We start from the raw sequence: 25374 nt of genomic DNA, 5'->3' as shown, positions 1-25374 counted from the left end.
CTATAGAACTTATTGGAGACTTCATATCTCTCAATCCGGGCATGTGCTTGAAATATTAACTTCAACTCCTGGAACATCTCATATGCTCCATGACGTTCAAAACGTCGTTGAAGTCCCGGTTCTAAGCCGTAAAGCATGGCACATTGAACTATCTAGTAGTCATCAGCTTTGCTCTGCCAGACGTTCTTAACGTTGTCAGTTGCATCAGCAGCAGGCCTGGCACCCAGCGGTGCTTCCAGGGCATAATTCTTCTGTGCAGCAATGAGGATAATTCTCAAGTTACGGACCCAGTCCGTGTAATTGCTACCATCATCTTTCAACTTTGCTTTCTCAAGGAACGCATTAAAATTCAACGGAGCAACAACACGGGCCATCTATCTACAATCAAACATAAACAAGCAAGATACTATCAGGTACTAAGTTCATGACAAATTTAAGTTCAATTAATCATATTACTAAAGAACTCCCACTTAGATAGACATCCCTCTAATCCTCTAAGTGATCACGTGATCCAAATCAACTAAATCATGTCCGATCATCATGTGAGATGGAGTAGTTTCAATGGTGAACATCACTATGTTGATCATATCTACTATATGATTCACGCTCGACCTTTCGGTCTCCCTGTTTCGAGGCCATATCTGTTATATGCTAGGCTTGTCAAGTTAAACCTGAGTATTCTGCATGTGCAACTGTTTTGCACCCGTTGTATTTGAACGTAGAGCCTATCACACCTGATCATCACGTGGTGTCTCAGCACGAAGAACTTTCGCAATGGTGCATACTCAGGGAGAACACTTATACTTTGATAATTTTAGTGAGGGATCATCTTATAATGCTACCGTCAATCAAAGCAAGATAAGATGCATAAAGGATAAACATCACATGCAATCAATATAAGTGATATGATATGGCCATCATCATCTTGTGCTTGTGATCTCCATCTTCGAAGCACCGTCATGATCACCATCGTCACCGGCGCGACACCTTGATCTTCATCGTAGCATCGTTGTCGTCTCGCCAATCTTATGCTTCTACGACTATTGCTACCGCTTAGTGATAAAGTAAAGCATTACAGGGTGATTGCATTGCATACAATAAAGCGACAACCATATGGCTCCTGCCAGTTGCCGATAACTCCGTTACAAAACATGATCATATCATACAATAAAATTTAGCATCATGTCTTGACCATATCACATCACAACATGCTCTGCAAAAACAAGTTAGACGTCCGCTACTTTGTTGTTGCAAGTTTTACGTGGCTGCTACGGGCTTAGCAAGAACCAATCTTACCTACGCATCAAAACCACAACGATAGTTTGTCAAGTTGGTGTTGTTTTAACCTTCGCAATGACCGTGCGTAGCCACACTCGGTTCAAATAAAGTTGGAGAAACTGACACCCGCCAGCCACCTGTGTGCAAAGCATGCCGGTAGAACCAGTCTCGCGTAAGCGTACGCGTAATGTCGGTCCGGGCCGCTTCATCCAACAATACCACCGAACCAAAGTATGACATGCTGGTAAGCAGTATGACTTATATCGCCCACAACTCACTTGTGTTCTACTCGTGCATATAATGTCAACACATAAAACCTAGGCTCGGATGCCACTGTTGGGGATGTAGTAATTTCAAAAAATTTCCTACGCATACGCAAGATCATGATGATGCATAGCAACGAGAGGGGAGAGTGTAGTCCACGTACTCTCGTAGACCGAAAGCAGAAGCGTTATAACAACGCGGTTGATGTAGTCGTACATCTTCACGGCCCGACCAATCAAGCACCGAAACTACGACACCTCCAAGTTCTAGCACACGTTCAGCTCGACGATGATCCCCGAACTCCGATCCGGCAAAGTGTCGGGGAAGAGTTCCGTCAGCACGACGGCGTGGTGACGATCTTGATGTTCTACCGTCGCAGGGCTTCGCCTAAGCACCGCTACAATATTATCGAGGATTATGGTGGAGGGGGGCACCGCACACGGCTAAGAGATCTCAAGGATCAATTGTTGTGTCTAGAGGTGTCCCCTGCCCCCGTATATAAAGGAGCAAGGGGGAGGGGGCAGCCGGCCAGGAGGAGGTGTGCCAGGGAGGAGTCCTACTCCTACCGGGAGCAGGACTTCCTCCTTTCCTTGTCCAACTAGGAGAGGGGGAGGGAAGGGAGAGAGAAGAGGAAGGAAAAGGGGGGGGGGCGCCGCCCCCCCTCCTTGTCCAATTAGGACTAGAGGGGGAGGGGGCGCGCGGCCTGCCCTAGCCGCCCCTCCTCTGCCCCACTTTGGATCCATGAGGCCCATTAACCCCCGGGGGGTTCCGGTAACCCTCCGGTACTCCGGTTTTATCCGAAACTTCTCCGGAACACTTCCGGTGTCCGAATATAGCCGTCCAATATATCAATCTTTATGTCTCGACCATTTCGAGACTCCTCGTCATGTCCGTGATCACATCCGGGACTCCGAACAACCTTCGGTACATCAAAATATATAAACTCATAATGAAACTGTCATCGTAACGTTGAGCATGCGGACCCTATGGGTTCGAGAACAATGTAGACATGACCGAGACACGTCTCCGGTCAATAACCAATAGCGGAACCTGGATGTTCATATTGGCTCCTACATATTCTACGAAGATCTTTATCGGTCAGACCACATAACAACATACGTTGTTCCCTTTGTCATCGGTATGTTACTTGCGCGAGATTCGATCGTCGGTATCTCAATACCTAGTTCAATCTCGTTACCGGCAAGTTTCTTTACTTGTTCTGTAATACATCATTTCGCAACTAACTCATTAGTTGCAATGCTTGCAAGGCTTATCTAATGTGCATTACCGAGAGGGCCCAGAGATACCTCTCCGACAATCGGAGTGACAAATCCTAATCTCGAAATACGCCAACCCAACATGTACCTTTAGAGACACCTATAGAGCTCCTTTATAATCACCCAGTTACGTTGTGACGTTTGGTAGCACACAAAGTGTTCCTCCGGCAAACGGGAGTTGCATAATCTCATTGTCATAGGAACATGTATAAGTCATGAAGAAAACAATAGCAACATACTAAACGATCGGGTGCTAAGCTAATGGAATGGGTCATGTCAATTGATGTCTACTACACAACCTTCTTCTTGTAGACGTTGTTGGGCCTGCAAGTGCACAGGTTTGTAGGACAGTTGCAAATTTCCCTCAAGTGGATGACCTAAGGTTTATCAATCCGTAGGAGGCGTAGGATGAAGATGGTCTCAAGCAACCCTGGAAGCAAATAACAAAGAGTCTCTTGTGTCCCCAACACACCAAATACAATGGTAAATTGTATAGGTGCACTAGTTCGGCGAAGAGATGGTGATACAAGTGCAAAATAGATAGTAGATATAGGTTTTTGTAAACTGAAAATATAAAACCAGCAAGGTAGTGAGTGGTAAAAGTGAGCGTAAACGGTATTGCAATGATAGGAAACAAGGCCTAGGGTTCATACTTTCACTAGTGCAAGTTCTCTCAACAATAATAACATAGATAGATCATATAACGAGCCCTCAACATGCAACAAAGAGTCACTCCAAAGCCATTAATAGCGGAGAACAAACGTAGAGATTATGGTAGGGTACGAAACCACCTCAAAGTTATTCTTTCAAATCAATCCGTTGGGCTATTCCTATAAGTGTCACAAACAACCCTGGAGTTTTTACTAGAATAACACCTTAAGATACAAATCAACCAAAACCCTAATGTCACCTAGATACTCCATTGTCACCTCAAGTATCTGTGGGCATGATTATACGATATGCATCACACAATCTCAGATTTATCCAACCAACATAAAAGTACTTCAAATAGTGCCCCAAAGTTTCTACCGGAGAATCAAGAACGTGTGCCAACCCCTATGCATAGGTTCATGGGCGGAACCCGCAAGTTGGTCACCAAAACATACATCAAGTGGCACGTGATATGCCATTGTCACCACAGATAAGCACGGCAAGACATACATCAAGTGTTCATAAAAGACTCAATCCGATAAGATAACTTCAAAGGGGAAACTCAATTCATCACAAGAGAGTAGAGGGGGAGAAGAAACATAAGATCCAACTACAATAGCAAAGCTCGGGATACATCAAGATCGTGCCATAGATGGAACACGAGAGAGAACACGAGAGAGAGAAAGAGAGATCAAACACATAGCTACTGGTACATACCCTCAGCCCCGAGGGTGAACTACTCCCTCCTCGTCATGGATAGCGCCGGGATGATGAAGATGGCCACCGGAGATGGATCCCCCCCTCCGGCAGGGTACCAAAAAGGGGTCCCGATTGGTTTTTCGTGGTTCTGGAGGCTTGCGGCGGCGGAACTCCCGATCTAATGTCTGTTCTGGAAGTTTTAGGGTACGACGGTATATATGGGTGAAAGGAGTACGTCGGTGGAGCTACGGGGGCCCCACAAGGCAGGGGGTGCACCTAGGGGGGAGGGCGCGCCCCCACCCTCGTGAGCACCTCCCGTATCTTCTGACGTGGGGTCCAAGTCCATCAGGTGGGTTTCCTTCCAAAAATAACCTCTCCAGTTGATTTCGTTCCGTTTTGACTCCGTCTGATATTCCTTTTCCTCGAAACACTGAAATAGGCATAAAACAACAAATCTGGGCTGGGCCTCCGGTTAATAGGTTAGTCCCAAAAATAATATAAAAGTGGATAATAAAGCCCAATATTGCCTAAAACAGTAGATAAAGTAGCATGGAGCAATCAAAAATTATAGATACGTTGGAGACGTATCAAGCATCCCCAAGCTTAATTCCTGCTCGTCCTCGAGTAGGTAAATGAAAAAAAAGATAATTTTTGATGCGGAGTGATATTTTGGCATAATTTCAATGTAATTCTTCTTACTTGTGATATGAATATTCAGATCCGAAAGATTTAAGACAAAAGTTCGTATTGACACAAAAATAGTAATACTTCAAGCATGCTAACTAAGCAATTATGTCATCTCAAAATAGCATGGCCAAAGAAAGTTCATCCCTACAAAATCATATGGTTAGGCTATGCTTCATTTTCGTCACACAAAGATGTTCCCAACTTCTATACCCCCGATGACAAGCCAAGCAATTGTTTCATACTTAAATAATCTCAAACTTTTTCAACCTTCATGCAATACATGAGCGTGAGCCTTGGATATAGCACTATGGGTGGAATAGAATATGATGATGGGGATTGTGTGGAGAAGACAAAAAAGAGAAAGTCTCACATCAACGCGGCTAATCAACGGGCTATGGAGATGCCCATCAATTGATGTCAATGCGAGGAGTAGGGATTGCCATGCAACAGATGCACTAGAGCTAAGAATTCTCAACAAAAGAAAACTAGTGGGTGTGCATCCAACTTGCTTGCTCATGAAGACCTAGGGCATTTTGAGGAAGCCCATCGTTGGAATATACAAGCCAAGTTCTATAATGAAAAATTCCCACTAGTATGAACAAGACAACTTATGAGACTCACTATATGAAATCATGGTGCTACTTTGAAGCACAATATATGAGACTCACTACATGAAAAACAAGGTGCTACTTTGAAGCACAAGTGTGGAAAAAGAGATAGTACCATTGCCCTTTTTATTTTCTCTCTTTTTTGGGCCTTTCTTTTTTTCTTTTTGGCCTTTCTCTCTGTTTTTTTTGATTGGGCAATGCTCTAATAATGATGATCATCACACTTCTATTGATTACAACATAATGATTACAACTCGATACTAGAACAAGATATGACTCTATATGAATGCCTCCGGCGGTGTACCGGGATGGTGCAATGAATCAAGAGTGACATGTATGAAAAATAATGCATGGTGGCTTTGCCACAAATACGATGTCAACTACAAGATCATGCAATGGCAATATGACAAAAGTAAAGCATGTCATGATGATGATGATGATGATGATGGAAGTTGCATGGCAATGTATCTCGGAATGGCTATGGAAATGCCATGATAGGTAGGTATGGTGGCTGTTTTGAGGAAGATATAGGGAGGTTTATGTGTGAAAGAGCGTATCATATCACGTGGTTTGGATGCACTGGCGAAGTTTGCACCAACTCTCAATGTGAGAAAGGGCAATGCACGGTACCGAAGAGGCTAGCAAATGGCGGAAAGGTAAAAGTGCATATAATCCATGGACTCAACATTAGTCAAAAGAACTCATATACTTATTGCAAAAATTTAGAAGTCATCAAAAACCAAGTACTACACGCATGCTCCTAGGGGGGTAGATTGGTAGGAAAAGACCATCGCTCGTCCCCGACCGCCACTCATAAGGATGCACAAGCCAGGTACACTTCATGTTTCAAATTTGTTACACAACTTTAACCATACGTGCATGCTACGGGACTTGCTAACTTCAACACAAGTATTTCTCAAATTCACAACTACTCAACTAGCACGACTATGATATTATCACCTCCATATCTCAAAACAATTATCAAGCATCAAACTTATCTTAGTATTCAACCCACTAAAAAGAAAGTTTCACATATCTTGAATACCAAGTATATTCACATTAAGCAAATTACCATGCTATTAACGACTCTCAAAATAATCTAAGTGAAGCATGAGAGTTCATCTATTCCTTCAAAATAAAACTACGACCATGCTCTAAAAGATATAAGTGAAGCACTAGAGCAAATGACAAACCACTCCGAAAGATTTAAGTGAAGATCAATGAGTAGTCGAATAATTATGCAACTATGTGAAGACCCTCTAACATTTAATAATTTCAGATCTTGGTATTTTATTCAAACAGCAAGCAAAGCAAAATAAAATGACATCTAAGAATAGCAAACATCATGTCAAGAAGCAAAAACTTAGGATCAACCGGTACTAACCGATAGTTGTTGAAGAAGAAAGGTGGGATGGCAACCGGGGCATCCCCAAGCTTAGATGCTTGAGACTTCTTGAAATATTATCTTGGGGTGCCTTGGGCATCCCCAAGCTTGAGCTTTTGTGTCTCCTTAATTCCTCTCATATCATGGTCTCCCTAAATCTCAAAAGCTTCATCCACACAAAACTCAATAAGGACTCGTGAGATAAGTTAGTATAAACCATTGCCAAAACCTTATCATACTCTACTGTAGCAAATCACTAAAATTATTATTCAACATTGCATAATAAATGCCTCTGCATATTTAATATTCCTATCCTCAAATAGAATCATTAAAGAAGCAAACATATGCAAACAATGCAAACATAACAGCAATCTGCCTAAACAGGATAGTCTGTAAAGAATGCTGCAACATCCATACTTCCCTAGGTCCAAAAATTATGAAATAAAATTCCCACTGTATTAAATTTATCAGATCTTAATATGCAAAAGGTTTCAACATTTTATCACATTCTGACTTTTCTAGGGAATTATTGCAACAGCGGTAAACTTTCTGTTTTCAAACAGCAACATGTATACTTGTAACATAGGCATAGTAAAGCCTATCAATGCCACTTTTATTGAAATAAAAGATGAAAAACATTGTTCTAAATAACATCAAGCAAATTCTAACAAAATAAATTGACGCTTCAAGCAAAACACATATCATGTGGCGAATAAAAATATAGCTCCAAGTAAAGTTACCGATGAACGAAGACGAAGGAGGGGATGCCTTCCAGGGCATCCCCAAGCTTAGACGCTTGGTTATCCTTGAATATTACCTTGGGGTGCCTTGGGAATCCCCAAGCTTAGGCTCTTTCCACTCCTTATTCCATAGTCCATCGAATCCTTACCCAAAACTTGAAAACTTCACAACACAAAACTTAACAGAAAACTCGTAAGCTCCGTTAGTATAAGAAAATAAATAAACACTTCAAGGTACTGTAATGAACTCATTATTTATTTATATTGGTGTTAAACCTACAATATTCCAACTTCTCTATGGTTTATAAACTATTTTACTAGCCATAGATTCATCAAAATAAGTAAACAACACATGAAAAACAGAATCTGTCAAAAAAAGAACAGTCTGTAGTAATATGGATCAAACGTATACTTCTGGAACTCATAAAATTCTCAAATAAATTGCTGGACCTGAGGAATTTATCTATTAATCACCTGCAAAAATAATTAACTAAATATCACTCCCAAATAAAAATGGCAGCAATTCTCGTGAGTGCTAAAGTTTCTGTTTTTTACAGCATGATCTTAAAGACTTTCCCCGAGTCTTCCCAACGGTTCTACTTGGCACAAACACTAATTAAAACATAAAACCACATCTAAACAGAAGCTAGATGGATTATTTATTACTACACAGAACCAAAAAGTAATAAACTAAAATAAAATTGGGTTGCCTCTCAACAAGCGCTATCGTTTAACGCCCCTAGCTAGGCATGATGATTTCAATGATGCTCACATAAAAGATAAGAATTGAAACATAAAGAGAGCATCATGAAGAATATGACTAGCACATTTAAGTCTAAACCACTTCCTATGCATAGGGATTTTGTGAACAAACAACTTATGGGAACAAGAATCATCTTGCATAGGAAGGTAAAACAAGCATAACTTCAAAACTTTAAGCACATAGAGAGGAAACTTGATATTATTGCAATTCCTACAAGCATATGTTCCTCCCTCATAATAATTTTCAGTAGAATCATGAATGAATTCAACAATATAACCAGAACCTAAAGCATTCTTTTCATGATCTACTTGCATAGAAATTTTATTACTCTCCACATAAGCAAAATTCTTCTCATTCGGAATAGTAGTGGGAGCAAACTCAACAAAATAACTATCATATGATTGAGAATTAAGATCAAGATGACAAGTTTCATGGTTATCATTATTCTTTAAAGCATATGTATCATTACAATAATCATCATAGATAGGAGGCATGCTTTCATCATAGTAAATTTGCTCATCAAAGCTTGGGGGACAAAAAATATCATCTTCATCAAACATAGCTTCCCCAAGCTTGTGGCTTTGCATATCATTAGCATAATGGATATTCAAAGAATTCGTACTAACAACATTGCAATCATGCTCATCATTCACATATTTTATGCCAAGAATTCTATGTAATTCTTCTTCTAGTACCTGAGTACAATTTTCCTTTCCATCATACTCACGAAAGATATTAAAAAGATGAAGCGTATGATGCAAACTCAATTCCATTTTTTTGTAGTTTTCTTTTATAAACTAGACTAGTGCTAAAACAAGAAACAAAAAGATTCAATTGCAAGATCTAAAGATATACCTTCAAGCAGTCACCTCCCCGGCAACGGCGCCAGAAAAGAGCTTGATGTCTACTACGCAACCTTCTTCTTGTAGACGTTGTTGGGCCTGCAAGTGCACAGGTTTGTAGGACAGTAGCAAATTTCCCTCAAGTGGATGACCTAAGGTTTATCAATCTGTAGGAGGCGTAGGATGAAGATGGTCTCTCTCAAGCAACCCTGCAACCAAATAACAAAGAGTCTCTTGTGTCCCCAACACACCCAATACAATGGTAAATTGTATAGGTGCACTAGTTCGGCGAAGAGATGGTGATACAAGTGCAAAATAGATAGTAGATATAGGTTTTTGTAAACTGAAAATATAAAAACAGCAAGGTAGCGAGTGGTAAAAGTGAGCGTAAACGGTATTGCAATGATAGGAAACAAGGCCTAGGGTTCATACTTTCACTAGTGCAAGTTCTCTCAACAATAATAACATAGATAGATCATATAACGAGCCCTCAACATGCAACAAAGAGTCACTCCGAAGCCACTAATAGCGGAGAACAAACGTAGAGATTATGGTAGGGTACGAAACCACCTCAAAGTTATTCTTTCAAATCAATCCGTTGGGCTATTCCTATAAGTGTCACAAACAACCCTGGAGTTTTTACTAGAATAACACCTTAAGATACAAATCAACCAAAACCCTAATGTCACCTAGATACTCCATTGTCACCTCAAGTATCCGTGGGCATGATTATACGATATGCATCACACAATCTCAGATTTATCCAACCAACATAAAAGTACTTCAAATAGTGCCCCAAAGTTTCTACCGGAGAATCAAGAACGTGTGCCAACCCCTATGCATAGGTTCATGGGCGGAACCCGCAAGTTGGTCACCAAAACATACATCAAGTGGCACGTGATATCCCATTGTCACCACAGATAAGCACGGCAAGACATACATCAAGTGTTCATAAAAGACTCAATCTGATAAGATAACTTCAAAGGGGAAACTCAATTCATCACAAGAGAGTAGAGGGGGAGAAGAAACATAAGATCCAACTACAATAGCAAAGCTCGGGATACATCAAGATCGTGCCATAGAAGGAACACGAGAGAGAACACGAGAGAGAGAGAGAGATCAAACACATAGCTATTGGTACATACCCTCAGCCCCGAGGATGAACTACTCCCTCCTCGTCATGGATAGCGTCGGGATGATGAATATGGCCACCAGAGATGGATCCCCCCTCCGGCAGGGTACCAGAAAGGGGTCCCGATTGGTTTTTCGTGGTTCTGGAGGCTTGCGGCGGCGGAACTCCCGATCTAATGTCTGTTCTGGAAGGTTTAGGGTACGACGGTATATATGGGTGAAAGGAGTACGTCGGTGGAGCTACGGGGGCCCCACAAGGCAGGGGACGCGCCCAGGGGGGAGGGCGCGCCCCCACCCTCGTGAGCACCTCCCGTATCTTCTGACGTGGGGTCCAAGTCCATCAGGTGGGTTTCTTCCAAAAGTAACTTCTCCAGTTGATTTCGTTCCGTTTTGACTCCGTCTGATATTCCTTTTCCTCGAAACACTGAAATAGGCATAAAACAGCAAATCTGGGCTGGGCCTCCGGTTAATAGGTTAGTCCCAAAAATAATATAGAAGTGGATAATAAAGCACAATATTGCCTAAAACAGTAGATAAAGTAGCATGGAGCAATCAAAAATTATAGATACGTTGGAGACGTATCATCAATCACACCATTCTCCTAATGATGTGATCCCGTTAATCAAATGACAACACATGTCTATGGTTAGGAAACATAACCATCTTCGATCAACGAGCTAGTCAAGTAGAGGCATACTAGTGACGCTTAGTTTGTCTATGTATTCACACAAGTATTATGTTTCCGGTTAATACAATTCTAGCATGAATAATAAACATTTATCATGATATTAGGAAATAAATAATTACTTTATTATTGCCTCTAGGGCATATTTCGTTCAGTCTCCCACTTGCACTAGAGTCAATAATCTAGATTACACAGTAATGATTCTAACACCCATGGAACTTTGGTGCTGATCATGTTTTGCTCGTGGAAGAGGCTTAGTCAATGGGTCTGCAACATTCAGATCAGTATGTATCATGCAAATCTCTATGTCTCCCACCTGGACTAGATCCCGGATGGAATTAAAGCGTCTCTTGATGTGCTTGGTTCTCTTGTGAAATCTGGACTCCTTTGCCAAGGCAATTGCACCAGTATTGTCACAAAAGATTTTCATTGGACCCGATGCACTAGGTATGACACCTAGATCGGATATGAACTCCTTCATCCAGACTCCTTCATGTGTTGCTTCTGAAGCAGCTATGTACTCCGCATCACATGTAGATCCCGCCACGACGCTTTGTTTAGAACTACACCAACTGACAGCTCCACCGTTTAATGTAAACACGTATCCGGTTTGCGATTTAGAATCGTCCGGATCAGTGTCAAAGGTTGCATCTATGTAACCATTTACAATGAGCTCTTTGTCACCTCCATATACGAGAAACATATCCTTAGTCCTTTTCAGGTATTGTAGGATGTTCTTGACCGCTGTCCAGTGATCCACTCCTGGATTACTTTGGTACCTCCCTGCTAGACTTATGGCTAGACACACATCAGGTCTGGTACACAACATTGCATACATGATAGAGCCTACGGCTGAAGCATAGGGAACATCTTTCATTTTCTCTCTATCTTCTGCAGTGATCGGGCATTGAGTCTTACTCAACTTCACACCTTGTAACACAGGCAAGAATCCTTTCTTTGCTTGATCCATTTTGAATTTCTTCAAAACTTTGTCAAGGTATGTGCTTTGTGAAATTCCAATTAAGCGTCTTGATCTATCTCTATAGATCTTAATGCCCAGTATGTAAGCAGCTTCACCGAGGTCTTTCATTGAAAAACTCTTATTCAAGTATCCCTTTATGCTATCCAGAAATTCTATATCATTTCCAATTAGTAATATGTCGTCCACATATAATATCAGAAATGCTACAGAGCTCCCACTCACTTTCTTGTAAATACAGGCTTCTCCAAAAGTTTGTATAAAACCGAATGCTTTGATCACACTATCAAAGCGTTTATTCCAACTCCGAGAGGCTTGCACCAGTCCATAAATGGATCGCTGGAGCTTGCACACTTTTTTAGCTCCCTTTGGATCGACAAAACCTTCTGGTTGCATCATATACAACTCTTCTTCCAGAAATCCATTCCGGAATGCAGTTTTGACATCCATCTGCCAAATTTCATAATCATAAAATGCGACTATTGCTAACATGATTTGGACAGACTTAAGCACCGCTACGGGTGATAAGGTCTCATCATAGTCAATCCCTTGAACTTGTCGAAAACCTTTTGCGACAAGTCGAGCTTTGTAGACAGTAACATTACCGTCAGCGTCAGTCTTCTTCTTAAAGATCCATTTGTTCTCAATTGCTTGACGATCATCGGGAAAGTCAACCAAAGTCCACACTTTGTTCTCATACATGGATCCCATCACAGATTTCATGGCTTCAAGCCAATTTGCGGAATCTGGGCTCACCATCGCTTCTTCATAGTTCGTAGGTTCATCATGATCTAGTAGCATGACTTCCAGAACAGGATTACCGTACCAGTCTGGTGCAGATCTTACTCTGGTTGATCTACGAGGTTCAGTAACAACTCTCTCCATAGTACCGGAGAACGGCATTTTGGTCATCTTGCCCATAAGGCACGGTTCGCAAGTACCAAGTGATTCATAATCAAGTGGTTCCAAAAGTCCATCAGAATGGAGTTTCTTCATGCGCTTTACTCTGATATGACCTAAGCGACAGTGCCACAAATAAGTTGCACTGTCATTATCAACTCTGCATCTTTTGGCTTGAACATTATGAATATGTGTGTCACTACTATCGAGATTTAATAAGAATAGACCACTCTTCAAGGGTGCATGACCATAAAAGATATTACTCATATAAATAGAACAACCATTATTCTCAGATTTAAATGAATAACCGTCTCGCATCAAACAAGATCCAGATATAATGTTCATGCTCAATGCTGGCACCAAATAACAATTATTTAGGTCTAAAACTAATCCCGAAGGTAGATGTAGAGGTAGCGCGCCGACCGCGATCACATCGACTTTGGAACCATTTCCCACGCGCATCGTCACCTTGTCCTTAGCCAATCTTCGCTTAATCTGTAGTCGCTGTTTCGAGTTGCAAATATTAGCAACAGAACCAGTATCAAATACCCAGGTGCTACTGCGAGCATTAGTAAGGTACACATCAATAACATGTATATCACATATACCTTTGTTCACCTTGCCATCCTTCTTATCCGCCAAATACTTGGGGCAGTTCCGCTTCCAGTGACCAGTCTGCTTGCAGTAGAAGCACTCAGTTTCAGGTTTAGGTCCAGATTTGCATTTCTTCTCCCGAGCAGCAACTTGCTTGCTGTTCTTCTTGAAGTTCCCCTTCTTCTTCCCTTTGCCCTTTTTCTTGAAACTAGTGGTCTTGTTGACCATCAACACTTGATGCTCCTTCTTGATTTCTACCTCCGCAGCTCTTAGCATTGCGAAGAGCTCGGGAATTGTCTTATCCATCCCTTGCATGTTATAGTTCATCACAAAGCTCTTGTAGTTTGGTGGCAGTGATTGGAGAATTCTGTCAACGACGCAATCATCCAGAAGATTAACTCCTAGTTGAATCAAGTAATTATTATACCCAGACATTTTGAGTATATGCTCACTGACAGAACTATTCTCCTCCATCTTGCAGCTATAGAACTTATTGGAGAGTTCATATCTCTCAATCCGGGCATTTTCTTGAAATATTAACTTCAACTCCTGGAACATCTCATATGCTCCATGACGTTTAAAACATCGTTGAAGTCCCGGTTCTAAGCCGTAAAGCATGGCACATTGAACTATCGAGTAGTCATCAGCTTTGCTCTGCCAGACGTTCTTAACATTGTCAGTTGCATCAGCAGCAGGCATGGCACCCAGCGGTGCTTCCAGGACGTAATTCTTCTATGCAGCAATGAGGATAATCCTCAAGTTACGGACCCAGTCCGTGTAATTGCTACCATCATCTTTCAATTTTGCTTTCTCAAGGAACGCATTAAAATTCAACGGAACAACAACACGGGCCATCTATCTACAATCAAACATAAACAAGCAAGATACTATCAGGTACTAAGTTCATGATAAATTTAAGTTCAATTAATCATATTACTAAAGAACTCCCACTTAGATAGACATCCCTCTAATCCTCTAAGTGATCACGTGATCCAAATAAACTAAATCATGTCCGATCATCATGTGAGATGGAGTAGTTTCTGTTGGGGAACGTAGCAGAAATTCAAAATTTTCCTACGTGTCACCAAGATCTATCTATGGAGAGACTAGCAACGAGGGGAAGGAGAGTGCATCTACATACCCTTGTAGATTGCTAAGCAGAAGCGTTCAAGAGAACGGGGTTGATGGAGTCGTACTCGTCGTGATTCAAATCACCGATGATCCTAGCGCCGAACGGACGGCACCTCCGCGTTCAATACACGTATGGAGCAGCGACGTCTCCTCCTTCTTGATCCAGCAAGGGGGGAGGAGAGGTTAATGGAGATCCAGTAGCACGACGGCGTGGTGGTGGAAGTAGCGGGATTCCAACAGGGCTTCGCTAAGCGCTGCGGGAGGAGGGAGATGTGTCACGGGAGGGAGAGGGAGGCGCCAGGCCTTAGATTTTTGTTTGCCCTCCCTTCCCCCCACTATATATAGGGCCAAGGGAGAGGGGGGGGCACAGCCTTGGCCCTTCCTCCAAGGAAGGGTGCGGCCAAGGGAGGAGTCCCTCCTCCCCAAGGCACCTCGGAGGTGCCTTCCCCTTTTAGGACTCTTCCTTTCCCTCTTCTCTTGGCGCATGGGCCTCTTGGGGCTGGTGCCCTTGGCCCATATAGGCCAAGGCGCACCCCCTACAGCCCATGTGCCCCCCGGGGCAGGTGGCCCCACCCGGTGGACCCCCGGGACCCTTCCGGTGGTCCCGGTATAATACCGGTGACCCCGAAACTTGTCCCGATGGCCGAAATAGCACTTCCTATATATAATTCTTTACCTTCGGACCATTCCGGAACTCCTCGTGACGTCCGGGATCTCATCCGGGACTCCGAACAACTTTCGGGTTACCGCATACTAATATCTCTATAACCCTAGCGTCACCGAACCTTAAGTGTGTAGACCCTACGGGTTCGGGAAGCACGCAGACATGACCGAGACGTTCTCCGGTCAATAACCAACAGCGGGATCTGGATACCCATGTTGGCTCCCACATGTTCCACGATGATCTCATCGGATGAACCACGATGTCAAGGACTTAATCAATCCCGTATACAATTCCCTTTGTCTAGCGGTATTGTACTTGCCCGAGATTCGATTGTCGGTATCCCTATACCTTGTTCAATCTCGTTACCGGCAAGTCTCTTTACTCGTTCCGTAACACATCATCCCGTGATCAACTCCTTGATCACATTGTGCAGATTATGATGATGTCCTACCGAGTGGGCCCAGAGATACCTCTCCGCTTACACGGAGTGACAAATCCCAGTCTCGATTCGTGCCAACCGAACAGACACTTTCGGAGATACCTGTAGTGCACCTTCATAGTCACCCAGTTACTTTGTGACGTTTGGTACACCCAAAGCATTCCTACGGTATCTGGGAGTTGCACAATCTCATGGTCTAAGGAAATGATACTTGACATTAGAAAAGCTTTAGCGTACGAACTACACGATCTTTGTGCTAGGCTTAGGATTGGGTCTTGTCCATCACATCATTCTCCTAATGATGTGATCCCGTTATCAATGACATCCAATGTCCATGGTCAGGAAACCGTAACCATCTATTGATCAACGAGCCAGTCAACTAGAGGCTTACTAGGGACATTGTGTTGTCTATGTATCCACACATGTATCTGAGTTTCCTATCAATACAATTCTAGCATGGATAATAAACGATTATGATGGACAAGGAAATACAATAATAATCAATTTATTATTGCCTCTAGGGCATATTTCCAACAGTTTCAATGGTGAACATCACTATGTTGATCATATCTACTATATGATTGACGCCCGACCTTTCGATCTCAGTGTTCCGAGGCCATATCTGTTATATGCTAGGCTTGTCAAGTTAAACCTGAGTATTCTGCGTGTGCAACTGTTTTGCACCTGTTGTATTTGAACGTAGAGCCTATCACACCCGATCATCAAGTGGTGTCTCAGCACGAAGAACTTTCGCAACGGTGCAAACTCAGGGAGAACACTTATACTTTGATAATTTTGGTGAGGGATCATCTTATAATGCTACCGTCAATCAAAGCAAGATAAGATGCATAAAGGATAAACATCACATGCAATCAATATAAGTGATATGATATGGCCATCATCATCTTGTGCTTGTGATCTCCATCTTCGAAGCACCGTCATGATCACCATCGTCACCGGCACGACGCCTTGATCTCCATCGTAGCATCGTTGTCGTCTCGCCAATCTTATGCTTCTACGACTATCGCTACCGCTTAGTGATAAAGTAAAGCATTACAGGGCGATTGCATTGCATACAAAAAAGCGACAACCATATGGCTCATGCCAGTTGCCGATAACTCGGTTACAAAACATGATCATCTCATACAATAAAATTTAGCATCATGTCTTGACCATATCACATCACAACATGCCCTGCAAAAACAAGTTAGACGTCCTCTCCTTTGGTGTTGCAAGCTTTACGTGGCTTCTGTTGGGGAACGTAGTAATTTCAAAAAAATTCCAACGCACACGCAAGATCATGGTGATGCATAGCAACGAGAGGGGAGAGTGTGATCTACGTACCCTTGTAGACCGACAGCGGAAGTGTTATGACAACGCGGTTGATGTAGTCGTACGTCTTCACGGCCCGACCGATCAAGCACCGAAACTATGGCACCTCCGAGTTTTAGCACATGTTCAGCTCGATGACGATCCCCGGACTCCGATCCAGCAAAGTGTCGGGGAAGAGTTCTGTCAGCACAACGGCGTGGTGACGATCTTGATGTTCAACTGTCGCAGGGCTTCGCCTAAGCACCACTACAATATTATCGAGGAGTATGGTGGAAGGGGGCACCGCACACGGCTAAGAAAACGATCACGAGGTTCAACTTGTGTGTCTAGGGGTGCCCCCTGCCCTCGTATATAAAGGAGCAAGGGGAGGAGGCCGGCCGGCCCTAGGGCGCGCCAAGGAGGAGGAGTCCTCCTCCTAGTAGGAGTAGGACTCCCCTCTTTCCTACTCCTACTAGAAGGGGGAAAGGAAGGGGGAGAGGGAGAAGGAAAGGGGGGCGCCCCCCCCCTCTCCTAGTCCAATTCGGACCAGAGGGGGAGGGGGCGCGCGGCCCACCCTGGCCGCCCCTCTCTCTCTCCACTAGGGCCCATAAGGCCAATTACTTCTCCCGGGGGGGGGGGGGGTTCGGTAACCCTCCGCCACTCCTGTTTTCTCCGAAATCACCCGGAACACTTCCGGTGTCTGAATATAGCCGTCCAATATATCAATCTTTATGTCTCGACCATTTCGAGACTCCTCGTCATGTCCGTGATCACATCCGGGACTCCAAACTAACTTCGGTACATCAAAACTCATAAACTCATAATATAACTGTCATCGAAACCTTAAGCGTGCGGACCCTACGGGTTCGAGAACAATGTAGACATGACCGAGACATGTCTCTGGTCAATAACCAATAGCGGAACCTGGATGCTCATATTGGCTCCCACATATTCTACGAAGATCTTTATCGGTCAAACCGCATAACAACATACGTTGTTCCCTTTGTCATCGGTATGTTACTTGTCCGAGATTCGATCGTCGGTATCTCAATACCTAGTTTAATATCGTTACCGGCAAGTCTCTTTACTCGTTTTGTAATACATCATCTCGCAACTAACTTATTAGTTGTAATTCTTGCAAGGCTTTATGGGATGTGCATTACCGAGAGGGCCCAAAGATACCTCTCCGACAATCGGAGTGACAAATCCTAATCTCGAAATACGCCAACCCAACATTTACCTTTGGAGACACCTGTAGAGCTCCTTTATAATCACCCATTTACGTTGTGACGTTTGGTAGCACACAAAGTGTTCCTCCGGCAAACGGGAGTTGCATAATCTCATAGTCATAGGAACATGTATAAGTCATGAAGAAAGCAATAGCAACATACTAAATGATCGAGTGCTAAGCTAATGGAATGGGTCATGTCAATCACATCGTTCTCCTAATAATGTGATCCCGTTAATCAAATGACAACACATGTCTACGGTTAGGAAACATAACCATCTTTTATTAACGAGCTAGTCAAGTAGAGGCATACTAGTGACGATAGTTTGTCTATGTATTCACACAAGTATTATGTTTCTGGATAATACAATTCTAGCATGAATAATAAACATTTATCATGATATAAGGAAAGAAAATAATAACATTATTATTGCCTCTAGGGCATATTTCCTTCAGTCTCCCACTTGCACTAGAGTCAATAATCTAGATTACACAGTAATGATTCTAACACCCATGGAGCTTTGGTGCTGATCATGTTTTTCTCATGGAAGAGGCTTAGTCAACGGGTCTGCAACATTCAGATCCGTATGTATCTTGCAAATCTCTATGTCTCCCACCCGGACTAAATCCCGGATGGAATTGAAGCGTCTCTTGATGTGCTTGATTCTCTTGTGAAATCTGGATTCCTTTGCCAAGGCAATTGCTCCAGTATTGTCACAAAAGATTTTCATTGGACCCGATGCACTAGGTATGACACCTAGATCGGATATGAACTCCTTCATCCAAAATCCTTCATTTGCTGCTTCCGAAGCAGCTATGTACTCCGCTTCACATGTAGATCCCGCCACAACGCTTTGTTTAGAACTGCACCAACTGACAGCTCCACCTTTTAATGTAAACACGTATCGGGTTTGCGATTTAGAATCGTCCGGATCAGTGTCAAAGCTTGCATCAACGTAACCATTTATGATGAGCTCTTTGTCACCTCCATATATGAGAAACATATCCTTAGTCCTTTTCAGGTATTTCAGGATGTTCTTGACCGCTGTCCAGTGATCCACTCCTGGATTACTTTGGTACCTCCCTGCTAGACTTATGGCTAGACACACATCAGGTCTGGTACACAACATTGCATACATGATAGAGCCTACGGCTGAAGCATAGGGAACATCTTTCATTTTCTCTCTATCTTCTGCAGTGATCGGGCATTGAGTCTTACTCAATTTCACACCTTGTAACACATGCAAGAATCCTTTCTTTGCTTGATCCATTTTGAACTTCTTCAAAACTTTGTCAAGGTATATGCTTTGTGAAAGTCCAATTACGCGTCTTGATCTATCTCTATAGATCTTAATGCCCAATATGTAAGCAGCTTCACCGAGGTCTTTCATTGAAAAACTTTTATTCAAGTATCCCTTTATGCTATCCAGAAATTCTATATCATTTCCGATTAGTAATATGTCATCCACATATAATATCAGAAATGCTACAGAGCTCCCACTCACTTTCTTGTAAATACAGGCTTCTCCAAAAGTCTGTACAAAACCAAATGCTTTGATCACACTATCAAAGCGTTTATTCCAACTCCGAGAGGCTTGCACCAGTCCATAAATGGATCACTGGAGCTTGCACACTTTGTTAGCTCCCTTTGGATCGACAAAACCTTCCGGCTGCATCATATACAACTCTTCTTCCAGAAATCCATTCAAGAATGCAGTTTTGACATCCAACTGCCAAATTTCATAATCATAAAATGCGGCAATTGCTAACATGATTCGGACAGACTTAAGCATCACTACGGGTGATAAGGTCTCATCGTAGTCAATCCCTTGAACTTGTCAAAAACCTTTTGCGACAAGTCGAGCTTTGTAGACAGTAACATTACCATCAGCGTCAGTCTTCTTCTTGAAGATCCATTTATTCTCAATTGCTTGCCGATCTTTGGGCAAGTCAACCAAAGTCCACACTTTGTTCTCATACATGGATCCCATCTCAGATTTCATGGCTTCAAGCCATTTTGCAGAATCTGGGCTCACCATCACTTCTCCATAGTTCGTAGGTTCATCATGATCTAGTAGCATGACTTTCAGAATAGGATTACCGTACCACTCTAGTGCGGATCTTACTCTGGTTGATCTACGAGGTTCAGTAGTATCTTGTTCTGAAGTTTCATGATCATCATCATTAGCTTCCTCACTAATTGGTGTAGGTGTCATAGAAACTGGTTTTTGTGATGTACTACTTTCCAATAAGGGAGCAGGTACAGTTACCTCATGAAGTTCTACTTTCCTCCCAGTCACTTCTTTCGAGAGAAACTCCTTCTCTAGAAAGTTTCCGAATTTAGCAACAAAAGTCTTGCCTTCGGATCTGTGATAGAAGGTGTATCCAATAGTTTCCTTTGGATATCCTATGAAGACACATTTCTCCAATTTGGGTTCGAGCTTATCAGGTTGAAGCTTTTTCACATAAGCATTGCAGCCCCAAACTTTCAGAAACGACAACTTTGGTTTCTTGCCAAACCACAGTTCATAAGGCGTCCTCTCAACGGATTTTGATGGTGCCCTATTTAATGTGAATGCGGTCGTCTCTAGAGCATTACCCCAAAATGATAGCGGTAAATTAGTAAGAGACATCATAGATCACACCATATCTAGTAAAGTACGATTACGACGTTCAGACACACCATTACGCTGTGGTGTTCCGGGTGGCGTGAGTTGTGAAACTATTCCGCATTGTTTCATATGTACACCAAACTCGTAACTCAAATATTCTCCTCCACGATCAGATCGTAGGAATTTTATTTTCTTGTTACAATGATTTTCAACTTCACTCTGAAATTCTTTGAACTTTTCAAATGTTTCAGACTTATGTTTCATTAAGTAGATATACCCATATCTGCTTAAGTCATCTGTGAAGGTGAGAAAATAACGATATCCGCCACGAGCCTCAACATTCATCGGACCACATACATCTGTATGTATGATTTCCAACAAATCTGTTGCTCTCTCCATAGTACCGGAGAACGGTGTTTTTGTCATCTTACCCATATGGAACGGTTCGCAAGTACCACGTGATTCATAATCCAGTGGTTCCAAAAGTCCATCAGTATGGAGTTTCTTCATGCGTTTTATATCGATATGACCTAAACGACAGTGCCACAAATAAGTTGCACTATAATTATCAACTTTGCATCTTTTGGCTTCAACATTATGAATACGTGTGTCACTACTATCGAGATTTAATAAGAACAGACCACTCTTCAAGGGTGCATGACCATAAAAGATATTACTCATATAAATAGAACAACCATTATTCTCAGATTTAAATGAATAACCGTCTCGCATCAAACAAGATCCAGATATAATGTTCATGCTCAACGCTGGCACCAAATAACAATTATTTAGGTCTAAAACTAATCCCGAAGGTAGATGTAGAGGTAGCGTGCCGACCGCGATCACATCGACCTTGGAACCATTTCCCACGCGAATCGTCACCTCGTCCTTAGCCAATCTTCGCTTAATCTGTAGTCCCTGTTTCGAGTTGCAAATATTAGCAACAGAACCAGTATCAAATACCCAGGTGCTACTGCGAGCATTAGTAAGGTACACATCAATAACATGTATATCACATATACCTTTGTTAGCCTTGCCATCCTTCTTATCCGCCAAATACTTGGGGCAGTTCCGCTTCCAGTGACCAGTCTGCTTGTAGTAGAAGCACTCAGTTTCAGGTTTAGGTCCAGATTTGGGTTTCTTCTCCCGAGCAGCAACTTGTTTGCTGTTCTTCTTGAAGTTCCCCTTCTTCTTCCCTTTGCCCTTTTTCTTGAAACTAGTGGTCTTGTTGACCATCAACACTTGATGCTCATTCTTGATTTCTACCTCCGCAGCTTTTAGCATTGCGAAGAGCTCGGGAATTGTCTTATCCATCCCTTGCATGTTATAGTTCATCACAAAGCTCTTGTAGCTTGGTGGCAGTGATTGGAGAATTCTGTCAATGACGCAATCATCCGGAAGATTAACTCCCAGCTGAATCAAGTGATTATTATACCCAGACATTTTGAGTATATGCTCACTGACAGAACTATTCTCCTCCATCTTGCAGCTATAGAACTTATTGGAGACTTCATATCTCTCAATCCGGGCATTTTCTTGAAATATTAACTTCAACTCCTGGAACATCTCATATGCTCCATGACGTTCAAAACATCGTTGAAGTCCCGGTTCTAAGCCGTAAAGCATGGCACATTGAACTATCGAGTAGTCATCAGCTTTGCTCTGCCAGACGTTCTTAACGTTGTTAGTTGCATCAGCAGCAGGCATGGCACCCAGCGGTGCTTCCAGGACGTAATTCTTCTATGCAGCAATGAGGATAATCCTCAAGTTATGGACCTAGTCCGTGTAATTGCTACCATCATCTTTCAATTTTGCTTTCTCAAGGAACGCATTAAAATTCAACGGAACAACAGCACGGGCCATCTATCTACAATCAAACATAAACAAGCAAGATAATATCAGGTACTAAGTTCATGATAAATTTAAGTTCAATTAATCATATTACTAAAGAACTCCCACTTAGATAGACATCCCTCTAATCCTCTAAGTGATCATGTGATCCAAATAATCTAAATCATGTCCGATCACCATGTGAGATGGAGTAGTTTCAATGGTGAACATCACTATGTCGATCATATCTACTATATGATTCACGCTCGACCTTTCGGTCTCCGTGTTCCGAGGCCATATCTGTTATATGCTAGGCTTGTCAAGTTAAACCTGAGTATTCTGCGTGTGCAACTGTTTTGCACCCGTTGTATTTGAACGTAGAGCCTATCACACCCGATCATCACGTGGTGTCTCAGCACGAAGAACTTTTGCAACGGTGCAAACTCAGGGAGAACACTTATACTTTGATAATTTTGGTGAGGGATCATCTTATAATGCTACCGTTAATCAAAGCAAGATAAGATGCATAAAGGATAAACATCACATGCAATCAATATAAGTGATATGATATGGCCATCATCATCTTGTGCTTGTGATCTCCATCTTCGCAGCACCGTCATGATCACCATCGTCACCGGCACGACACCTTGATCTCCATCGTAGCATCGTTGTCGTCTCGCCAATCTTATGCTTCTACGACTATCGCTACTGCTTAGTGATAAAGTAAAGCATTACAGGGCGATTGCATTGCATACAATAAAGTAACAACCATATGGCTCATGCCAGTTGCCGATAACTCGGTTACAAAACATGATCATCTCATACAATAAAATTTAGCATCATGTCTTGACCATATCACATCACAACATGCCCTGCAAAAACAAGTTAGACGTCCTCTACTTTGGTGTTGCAAGTTTTACGTGGCTTCTGTTGGGGAACATAGTAATTTCAAAAAAATTCCTACGCACACGCAAGATCATGGCGATGCATAGCAACGAGAGGGGAGAGTGTGATCTACGTACCCTTGTAGACCGACAACGGAAGCGTTATGACAACGCGGTTGATGTAGTCGTACGTCTTCACGGCCCTACCGATCAAGCACCGAAACTACGGCACCTCCGAGTTTTAGCACACGTTCAGCTCGATGACGATCCCCGGACTCCGATCCAGCAAAGTGTCGGGGAAGATTTCCGTCAGCACAACGGCGTGGTGACGATCTTGATGTTCAACTGTCGTAGGGCTTCGCCTAAGCACCACTACAATATTATCGAGGAGTATGGTGGAAGGGGGCACCGCACACGGCTAAGAAAACGATCACGAGGTTCAACTTGTGTGTCTAGGGGTGCCCCCTGCCCTCGTATATAAAGGAGCAAGGGGAGGAGGCCGGCCGGCCCTAGGGCGCGCCAAGGAGGAGGAGTCCTCCTCCTAGTAGGAGTAGGACTCCCCTCTTTCCTACTCCTACTAGAAGGGGGAAAGGAAGGGGGAGAGGGAGAAGGAAAGGGGGGCGCCGCCCCCCCTCTCCTAGTCCAATTCGGACCAGAGGGGGAGGGGGCGCGCGGCCCACCCTGGCCGCCCCTCTCTCTCTCCACTAGGGCCCATAAGGCCCATTACTTCTCCCGGGGGGGGGGGGGTTCCGGTAACCCTCCCGCCACTCCGGTTTTCTCTGAAATCACCCGGAACACTTCCGGTGTCTGAATATAGCCGTCCAATATATCAATCTTTATGTCTCGACCATTTCGAGACTCCTCGTCATGTCCGTGATCACATCTGGGACTCCGAGCTAACTTCGGTATATCAAAACTCATAAACTCATAATATAACTGTCATCGAAACCTTAAGCGTGCGGACCCTACGGGTTCGAGAACAATGTAGACATGACCGAGACATGTCTCCGGTCAATAACCAAAAGCGGAACCTGGATGCTCATATTGGCTCCCACATATTCTACGAAGATCTTTATCGGTCAGACCGCATAACAACATACGTTGTTCCCTTTGTCATCGGTATGTTACTTGTCCGAGATTCGATCGTCGGTATCTCAATACCTAGTTCAATATCGTTACCGCCAAGTCTCTTTACTCGTTTTGTAATACATCATCTCGCAACTAACTTATTAGTTGTAATTCTTGCAAGGCTTTATGTGATGTGCATTACCGAGAGGGCCCAGAGATACCTCTCCGACAATCGGAGTGACAAATCCTAATCTCGAAATACGCCAACCCAACATTTACCTTTGGAGACACCTGTAGAGCTCCTTTATAATCACCCAGTTACGTTGTGACATTTGGTAGCACACAAAGTGTTCCTCCGGCAAACGGGAGTTGCATAATCTCATAGTCATAGGAACATGTATAAGTCATGAAGAAAGCAATAGCAACATACTAAACGATCGGGTGCTAAGCTAATGGAATGGGTCATGTTAATCACATCATTCTCCTAATAATGTGATCCCGTTAATCAAATGACAACACATGTCTATGGTTAGGAAACATAACCATCTTTTATTAACGAGCTAGTCAAGTAGAGGCATACTAGTGACGTTTAGTTTGTCTATGTATTCACACAAGTATTATGTTTCTAGATAATACAATTCTAGCATGAATAATAAACATTTATCATGATATAAGGAAAGAAAATAATAACATTATTATTGCCTCTAGGGCATATTTCCTTCAGT

Source organism: Triticum aestivum, chromosome 2A, assembly GCF_018294505.1.
Source record: "Triticum aestivum cultivar Chinese Spring chromosome 2A, IWGSC CS RefSeq v2.1, whole genome shotgun sequence".
Lineage (NCBI taxonomy): Eukaryota > Viridiplantae > Streptophyta > Magnoliopsida > Poales > Poaceae > Triticum > Triticum aestivum.
Note: the sequence above shows the minus strand (reverse complement) of the source record.